An 8,500-nucleotide genomic window follows, 5' to 3' on the forward strand; every position below is an offset into this window, starting at 1 on the left:
AGCAGCTGATCCAACCTCCAGCCCTTCCCTTTCCCAGAGGTCGGGGGTGGTCTGAAAGCTCCCACCCTCTAGTCACATGGTTGGCTCTACTGGCAACCAGCCCTCATCCTTAGGTGCCTGAGGTGACCCTCATTCACACAAGACACCTTTATACTCTCATGGCTTAGGAAATTCCAAGGGTTTTAGGAGCTGTGCCAGAAATGGGGACAAAGACCAAATATATATTTCTTACTCTAAAGCACATTATCACAGTTTATCCCCTGGTTTGTGAACACAGACCCCTAATAGCAAAACAAGTATAAATGTCAAAGATGGTGACATGTTACTAGAAAATCATTAATAATTTTCCAGTCCACCACCATACTATATGAAAATGTCTCCCAGGGCGATGCCACTTGGTTTGCAAGCTTCTATTCGCTCCGGTCAGGTTCCAAGAGCAGGTGGGGTCTTAGCTATGTGGCTTCACCTTTCAGGCCTCTGGCATAATGGAGCGCAGTGACTTGCTCCAAGCTTCCTCTGAGGTGTTAATGTAAGACTGGATTGTAAGATTGGATTTCCACGTTCTTTTAAGCTCACCTACTATTTTTCCTTCTTGCCATTTATACCCAAGTTTTTCCATTCTTAGGAGGGGCAGTAAGCTCGGTCACTGCTGCTCTAGACTGCAGGTGGCAATAGTCTAGGAACTTGTCCCCCTCAGTCCACTCCGGTCCACAGGTGCAGAGCTGCGGGCGGCTGTGCTGAGCGCCGGGTCCTGGCAGCAGGCGGTACAGCTGCGTTGCGTTAGCCCTCGCTTTGCCAGGTGGCTGAAGGCACATCCTGCCCCCTCAGGCCTTTAGGAGTTCTGACATAACAGTTACAAACAGCACTTTCTTCCTTTAAGCCCCTGTACACGCAGCCCTGACCTGTGAACACAGCACCAAGTGGGGGGAATAAAGATGAGGTGATGGGGGGGGGGTGAACGCATACCAGAAAGACCTGTTCCTAGAGCGGATCCCAACTATAGCTACTAGTTCAAAACGAGCTGAAAGACGCCAACTGAAATGACAATGTAAAGCAGAATTGGAAAACTCAGCAATGTGACAGAACTCAAGCCAGAATTAGAAATTTCACAAACAATTTTAGAAATGAAGACTAAAAAGGAAGATGGGGTAAAGTAACAGAATAATGCCTTAAAGGAAATAGAACTTGACAAGAAGGAAAGATTTTCAATTGAAGAGAGTTCTGCTTCTGGCCAAGAGGGAGTGACAAGATCTATACTTGTCCTCCTCGGGCAGACAAGGAAAAGAAGACAACACGGGGAACAACTGCAAACATAGGGTCACAGGCACCTCAGATCCACTCAGCCCAGCCCCCTGCTGTGCAGGGAGAGGAAACCCACACCAAGGCTAGAGGTCTCCGAGATCAGGGAGGCCAAATGAGCCGGAATCTGCAGCACAGCACGGGGAGAGAGGGAGCTGTCAGAAAGGGGCACAGGGGTCTTCATTCAAGTGTGATCCATGAGACGGGGCCAAGAAGAAGGAGCAAGTCCTGGGAAGCGAGACATGGAACCACGCCCCGAGAGCACGAGAACGGCTGGGAACCGGCAAAATAGCTGGGGCGTCCACTAAGTGCCCCCAATGGGGCCTCACCGCAGGGGTGGGGCTAAAGGAGACGCATCCGAAAGCTTGAAAAACAAGCTTGAAAAGGAGGACTGATTCTCACAATAAAGTCTAACACGTTTTAAAGGAAAACAATCCAGCACTCAACTGAAGGCACAAATTCTGCAACCCAATAAAAATTACTAGACATGGAAAAGGCAGGGAACTGTGACCTGCTCCCAGGAGGAAACGAGCAATTAATTAAACAGGCCCAGAAATGAAAGAGATGCTAGAATTAGCAGACAACAGTAGTAAAAACACCTACGGTAAATATGTTCAACGTGCTAAAAATTTTAAAGGAAAACCTGAACACAATGAAGAATGAAACTGTCAAAACTAAGGTTATGAAAAACGAGGCAAATCTGAGTCAGTCACAGACAGACCAGAGGAGACTAGGGGACATGGTGACCCAATGCCACGAGCTGTCCTGGATGGGAGCCTGGAATGGAAAAGGGACGTTACTGAGAAAACTGGTCAGACCTGAACCGTGTCCGTGGTTTACAGGGATCTACCGACACTAATGTCTGTGGGGACCTAAGATGGAAACATTAGGAGAGATGGAGTTGAAGGGGCTCTGGGGACCCCATTGCTTTGCAACTTTTTTGTAAATCTCAAATTACCTACCAATAAAAATTTATTTAACCCTCCATTGGGCGCAACTGATCTCATAGATTGTTTTGAATTTCTGTTGATTTTTATACTGAATTTATGTAATAAACGTATGTTGTTTTTACTTGGTGGCAAATTAAAATTTCATTCTGACTAAATAATAAGCATGCTTACACATTATTTTCAATTTAAATAAATAAATGTCATACACGCATCTAGTAGATGCATTGCGCCCGAACTCGTAACTTTCACATTGTGCCCAACAGAGGGTTAAAAGACCAGTAAATTGCAGTTTACTTAAGGTAGACATCTGAAAAACATTTAACTATTAGGGCTTTTTTTTCCTTTCTGCTTTCCCTCCCTCTTGTTTTTAAGGATAAATATGGATATTTTAGTCACAGAACATTATAAAATGTTTTTACACGAGTATTGTACTAGTTTACACTGTCAAGAGTAATGTATTTATTTCAAAAAATGTCTTTCCTTCTTCTATCAGGGTCCCACTAGGAAACAGAAGGCACACTTCTCTGGGGTTTTGAAGGGGCTACTATAGGATGAGTAGTGTGGGGGGGGGTGAGAGGGGGCACTTGGCAGCCACTCAGCCTGAAGGGCCAGAGGAAGACAGCTTGCCTGATAGGAGGCGCCCGCTCTGACCCCAGGGAGCCGGGGAGACACCCTGGTTTCTCTGTCCTGCCCTCCAGCCTCCTGCTCCTCCCAAGCAGAAGCTAGACGCCTTCTGCACACAGCAGGGCAGAGGGGACTGTGGGAGGGCCCTGGGGACAGCAGCACACGTCTTTCTTGTCTTGGGTGCTGGCAGACAGGCGAGAGACACAGCCCCTGCCCTCCAGGAGTAGCTGTAGCTAGTGAGACTGTCAAGTGAAATGCAAGTTACACGTGCATGTCACTCACCGAGTGGGACGAGAGGGCGGAGCCTGAGGGGGTGCAGGCCTAGGTCAGGGAGCAGCGGCTTTAGAGCGGGACTCGTGTTTGTGGGCAGGGCGGCCATTGAGTCAGGACGCACTGGAGGAGCAGCTTTCATGGCGATAGGACAAGCTGGAGTGGTGACAAGAGCAGGCTGCTGGCTGACGTGGCTTCAGAGGTAAGAAGGGAGATGTTAGGAAGGCTGTCACCGTGGTGGATGCATCCGATGAAGTCAGCTTGGAGCACACAGGGCCCGAGAGCGGAGGGTGGATTCTGGGCGAGTGAGCGCTGACGGTCAAGGCAAAAGGACAGAAGCTGGAGCTACAGGGCCGAAGCGGGGGGGTGAGCGTGGGGCGCTGGCAGGAGGAGGGGGACACTGTGTCGGACCAGACCTGGGGCGGCAGGGTGAGCAGCACCGAGCGTGCGTGGACTTTTCCTTAACAAAGCAAAATAAGTAAAGGTCACCATCAAAGAAAAAGAAGTCCTTTCTGTATTTCAGTGGTTGGAATAAGAACTGGGTGAAAAAATTTATGAGAGTCCCAGAAAGCAGGCTTCAAATTTGAGAGCCCGAGTCTGAGGGAAGAGAGTGATCTGCCTGGGAAAGGGGGGCCTGGCCACAGAACAGAGATGTGGTCTGGAGACCTCTGCAGTGCCCGCGAGGAGATGAAAAGAAACCTGGAAACACACCAGGCGGCCCCGTGAGACCTCGGCCGCCTCTGAGGGCCTGTGTTGCACCCGCCAGAGGGAAGATTCCTGAAACACTAAGCGTGGCTGTCGCTGGTGACAGGAGAGGTTCTGTCTTCATTCCAAGCAGAATGTGGGTTCCGTTTCGAAAGGTTACGGAAGTGCTAAGCAACCTGAGCTGCAGGTGAGGCGTGTGCTGTCACTCTGCTGTGTACCCTGCAGCAGCGCGAGGCCCGAGGTCCCTGCCGGTCCTGGTCTGTGCAGCGTCTGCTCGGCCTTGATGAGAACCACCGAGCTTCGCTGCGTAACGGTGACGCAGCTGCCGTAGGTTCCAGGCACAGCATCCCTCAGCTTTACTAAAGGACAACGGTGGCTCTTCCGAGTTCCGTTAGAAACCTGTGGGAAGGTGCTGAGACCCCAGCTCTACCCCTGTGGGCACATTTTAAAGCAGCCCTAGCCGCCGCCTTTATCACGTTGCACCTGCAGGGCGCCAGTACATCACAGAAATGAAGCGTTCTTTTCTCCATATTTAACAACAATGAAAGGAGCGCTTCTCGCCTCACAGCTGTCGGTGTGCGCGACAGTGACTGGCTGCCCACCTTCTGCAGCTGCTTCCATGCTGGCGACTCCGTTTTTGACACCGCTTTTGGAATACAGTGCGACCAGGTGCCGCCACCTTAGCGCACAGTCAGTGCAGCTCTGCGACTGGCTCTCCCGTCGCGGTGGTTGAAGGCAGGCCCAGGCTTCTAAAGTTGTATCACTTGGGGGCATTTGAAGAGCTAAGCGTCGGGCTGGGTTTTGGGGTGTTGCTATCTGAGGCAATGTCTCATCGGAAGAGCCACGGATTACTGCACAGCTGGGCTTCCTGGAAGACGTGCCCTTCTACCGGTGGTGTTTCAGATCGACATTATGTAACTTTTTAAACTTAAAAAATGAATCGAATCCTTTTAGGGGAAAAGATGAAGTGTGAGAAATGGGAAGAAAACCAGGGAAGGGTGGAGGTTCACAAAATAAGGGTTAGAGTTTCAGACAGTGGTGAGCATGGTCACCTATGACGACAAACCCCACTGCATCTGGTACCACAGGACCAGACTAAGGGCGGGTCTGCCTGGTGACAAGGAGAGGGGTGCAGCATCCCGGTGACCGCAGGCCAGCGGGGAAGGACAGGACAGGGAGCAGGTCAGCCAAGCAGGAGGGGGTGACACAGCATTTGGAAGAGCTGAGCAAGTGTGTGCGCCCAACAGCCCAGCTGCTGCCACTGCTGCGTTGCTGTCACCATGGCCTCGTCCTGGCTCCAGCGCCCTTGCTCGGATCAGGGCTGGGTCTGCGTAGCCTGCCTGCCTTCAGCGTAGCCGCGCACAGCACACAAGGCGCCGCCTGCTGCCTCGGGGTCACAGCTCTTCCTCCAGTGGCTGCCCCCTGCCCTGAGTTGTCAGGATCCGTGGCTCAGCCCTGGCTTCTCGCCGATGTCACCTCCTGCCACTGTGTCCCATTGCTTCCGTTAAACCTCAGCGCTGTGCCTGCGTGCCCCACAAGTTCATCTCTTCAGTCCTCAGGGCTTAGCTTAAACGTCCCCTCCTCAGGGAGGCCTTTCCTGCCTGCCTCCCAGCTCACCGCGTTAAAATCGCCTGTTTTTGCCAGTCTGCCCCACTGCAGTCAAGCTCAGTGATGCCAGGGACCACAGCCGTCTCATTCCCTGTGTCCCAGGGCCTTTTCCACTTTAATAAATGTGTTGAGTACACGGTCAATGTGACAACCACTGCAGCTCCCCAGTTCGTTATGTCCGACATGGCAGGGACAGACCTTACTACTCCTCCGACTTCTGCCTCTGGGGTCCACTGCCAGGGGACACTTTCCAGGTTTGAGGCATCAGGTGGCCATGCAGAGAGAACCATCTACCACTGATTTGGGGTAGAAACGACACTTGGCTCTATGTGGTTCCCTCCTACACTTTCCTAACCTCCCGTATTCTCTCTCCCCGAGAGACTGTTCAGACGAGTAGACCTGATGGCGAGAATGACCTTCCTCGGTAGGCAGCAAGGTGGCGTCCACTCCAGCAGAAAGCAGGTCCCAGGTTCTGCGATGACTCAAACGTCCGTTCCTTACGTATCTGATTGTTAGCGATCAAGCGTGAGGTCACGGGAAAAGGCTGCACTGACAGTAGCTTTAAAACCCAGCGCAGCCCAGGAACACAACAGCCCCATGAAGCTGACAATTTCACAAACGGCAAATGTTTTAGAAAAAGATTAAAAAAATTTTTGTCTGATGATCGGTGCTCTGAGAATTTCTGTAAAACCACACAGTACAAATGCTTGTTATGTTAAGGTGTTCATGAAGCACCAGCTAAAAATCTGTTGTGGAACTCTTGAGGGGAGGACGTCCGCCTCGTCGAGTGCGTTAAGGCTCTGCTCGCCTCCTCCCCCAGCTTCGCCAGAATTACCACTAAAGGAGCTCAACAGAATTCCTATCACTAAGCACATAAGCCACATGGAGACTGGTGGGAGGGGCGGAGACACGGAATGGGCAGGTCCCACACCGAGTGGCAATTAAGCATCCGGAGTGATCCCACATGGGGAACGGGGGTCCCAGCCCCACTCCGGGCTCCCGAACCCAGGGCATCAGTGCCAGGAAGAGGAGTCCCCATAACATCTGGCTGAAACCAGCAGGGATTGGGTCCAAGAAAGACAAACGGCTTCTAAAGACTGAGGCGCTTCTCTTCAAAGGACCGCGCACACTCACTCACAAACCCACTTGCTCTAAGCTCCAGTGCAGGGGCAGTAGCTTAAAAAGCGCCAGGGACATACTGGGAGGAAATAAACGGACTAACTTCAGGACAAGGGCTGGAGGAGCAGCAGTTGGGGCAACTCCCTCGAGGGACGAAGTGCTGCCAAGCGCCAATGTTGCCCTGTGGAAGTTTCCTCCCACCCAGCCAGCCTGGTGCAGGAAGGCACCAAATCCGAGCTCTCCGTTCACCTGGCTCGTACCACTGGCTCCATCCAGGCGATTCCCTGACACCCCACCCAACTCTCCCACCTGGCTTGTGCTGCAGACCTTCCCCAAATCTCTTAAAGGTCCACAAAACCCAAACAAGCAGCGGCTGGCCTCAGCATGCCCTCGACCTCTCACTAAGCAGCGCCACCAGGGGCAGTCGGCCTCTCCCAGGTGTCTCAAACCCACACAGGCAGCAGCCAATCACAGATCACTGTGGATTTACTCCTAGAGTGCAAGGTTGGTTGCATATCCACAAATCAATCAATTTGGTATGCCACGTAAACAGAATGAAGCAGAAAAATCATGATCACATCAATACATGCAGAAGAAGTATTTGACAAAATCCAGCATCCATTTATGATAAAAGCTCAGCAAAGTGGAGATAGAAAGGACATACCTCAACATAGTAAAGGCCGCATACGACAAACCCACGGCTAACATCATACTCGACAGTGAAAAGCTGAAAGTTTTAAGATCAGGAACTAGACAAAGATGTGCACTTTTACCACTTTTATTCAACATAGTATCAGAAGTCCAGCCACAGCAATCAGGCCAGAAAAGGAAATGAAAGGCATTAACACCGGGAAGGGAGAAGTAAAACTCTCATTATTTTCAGATGACATGATACTATAAGAGAACCCTAAAGATTCCACCAAAAAGTATTATAACTAATGAAACTATTAGAACTCATACAACTCAACACCATAAAAAACCCCAATCTCATTAAAAAATGGGTTGAGGACCTGAATAGACATTTCTCTGAAAAGGACACACAGATGGCCAATAACATGAAAAGATGTTCAACATCACTAGTCATCAGAGAAATGTAAATAAAAACAACAGTGAGCTATCACCTCACACCTGTCAGAATGGCATCATCAATAAATCATCAAACAAGTGTCAGCGAGGCTGTGGAGAAAAGGGAACCATGGTGCACTGTTGGTGGGGCTGCAGATTGGTGCAGCCACTATAGAAAAGTGTGAAGGTTCCTCAAAAAATTAAAAGTAGAACTAATATATGACCCAGCAATTCCACTTCTAGGTATTTATCTGAAGAAATCCAAAACTAATTAAAAAAAATATATATGCATCATCATTTAAATTAGCCAGGATATGGAAGCAACCTAAGTGCGCATCAACAGACGCCTGGATAGAGGATATACATATATACAATGGAGTATTACTCAGCCATAAAAAAGAATGGAATCTTACCATTTGTGACAACGTGGGTGGACCTAGAGGGTATTATGCTGAGTAAAATAAGTCAGAAAAGACAAATACCAAGTGATCTCACTTACATGTGGAATCTAAGAAACAAACAAAAACAAACTCATAGATACAGAGAACAAATAGATGGTGGCCAGATTGGGGGGAGGGGGGGGTTGGGTGAAAAAGGGGAAGGGATTAAGAAGTACAAATTGGTAGTTACAAAACAGTCACAGGGATATAAAGTACAGTATAGAGAATACAGTCAGTAATAGTGTAATAACTGTACCTGGTCAGATGGTTACCACACTAATTGGGGCAGCACTTTGTAAGCTGTATGTCTAGTCACTAGGTTGTACACTTGAAACTAATATATAACACTGAATGTCAACTGTAACTGAAAAATAAAAAATAAAACATTGCACATTACATAGAGTTTTACTAGAAGTAGAA

This window comes from Hipposideros armiger, unplaced genomic scaffold (assembly GCF_001890085.2).
Source record: "Hipposideros armiger isolate ML-2016 unplaced genomic scaffold, ASM189008v1 scaffold_239, whole genome shotgun sequence".
In the NCBI taxonomy this organism is placed as follows: domain Eukaryota; kingdom Metazoa; phylum Chordata; class Mammalia; order Chiroptera; family Hipposideridae; genus Hipposideros; species Hipposideros armiger.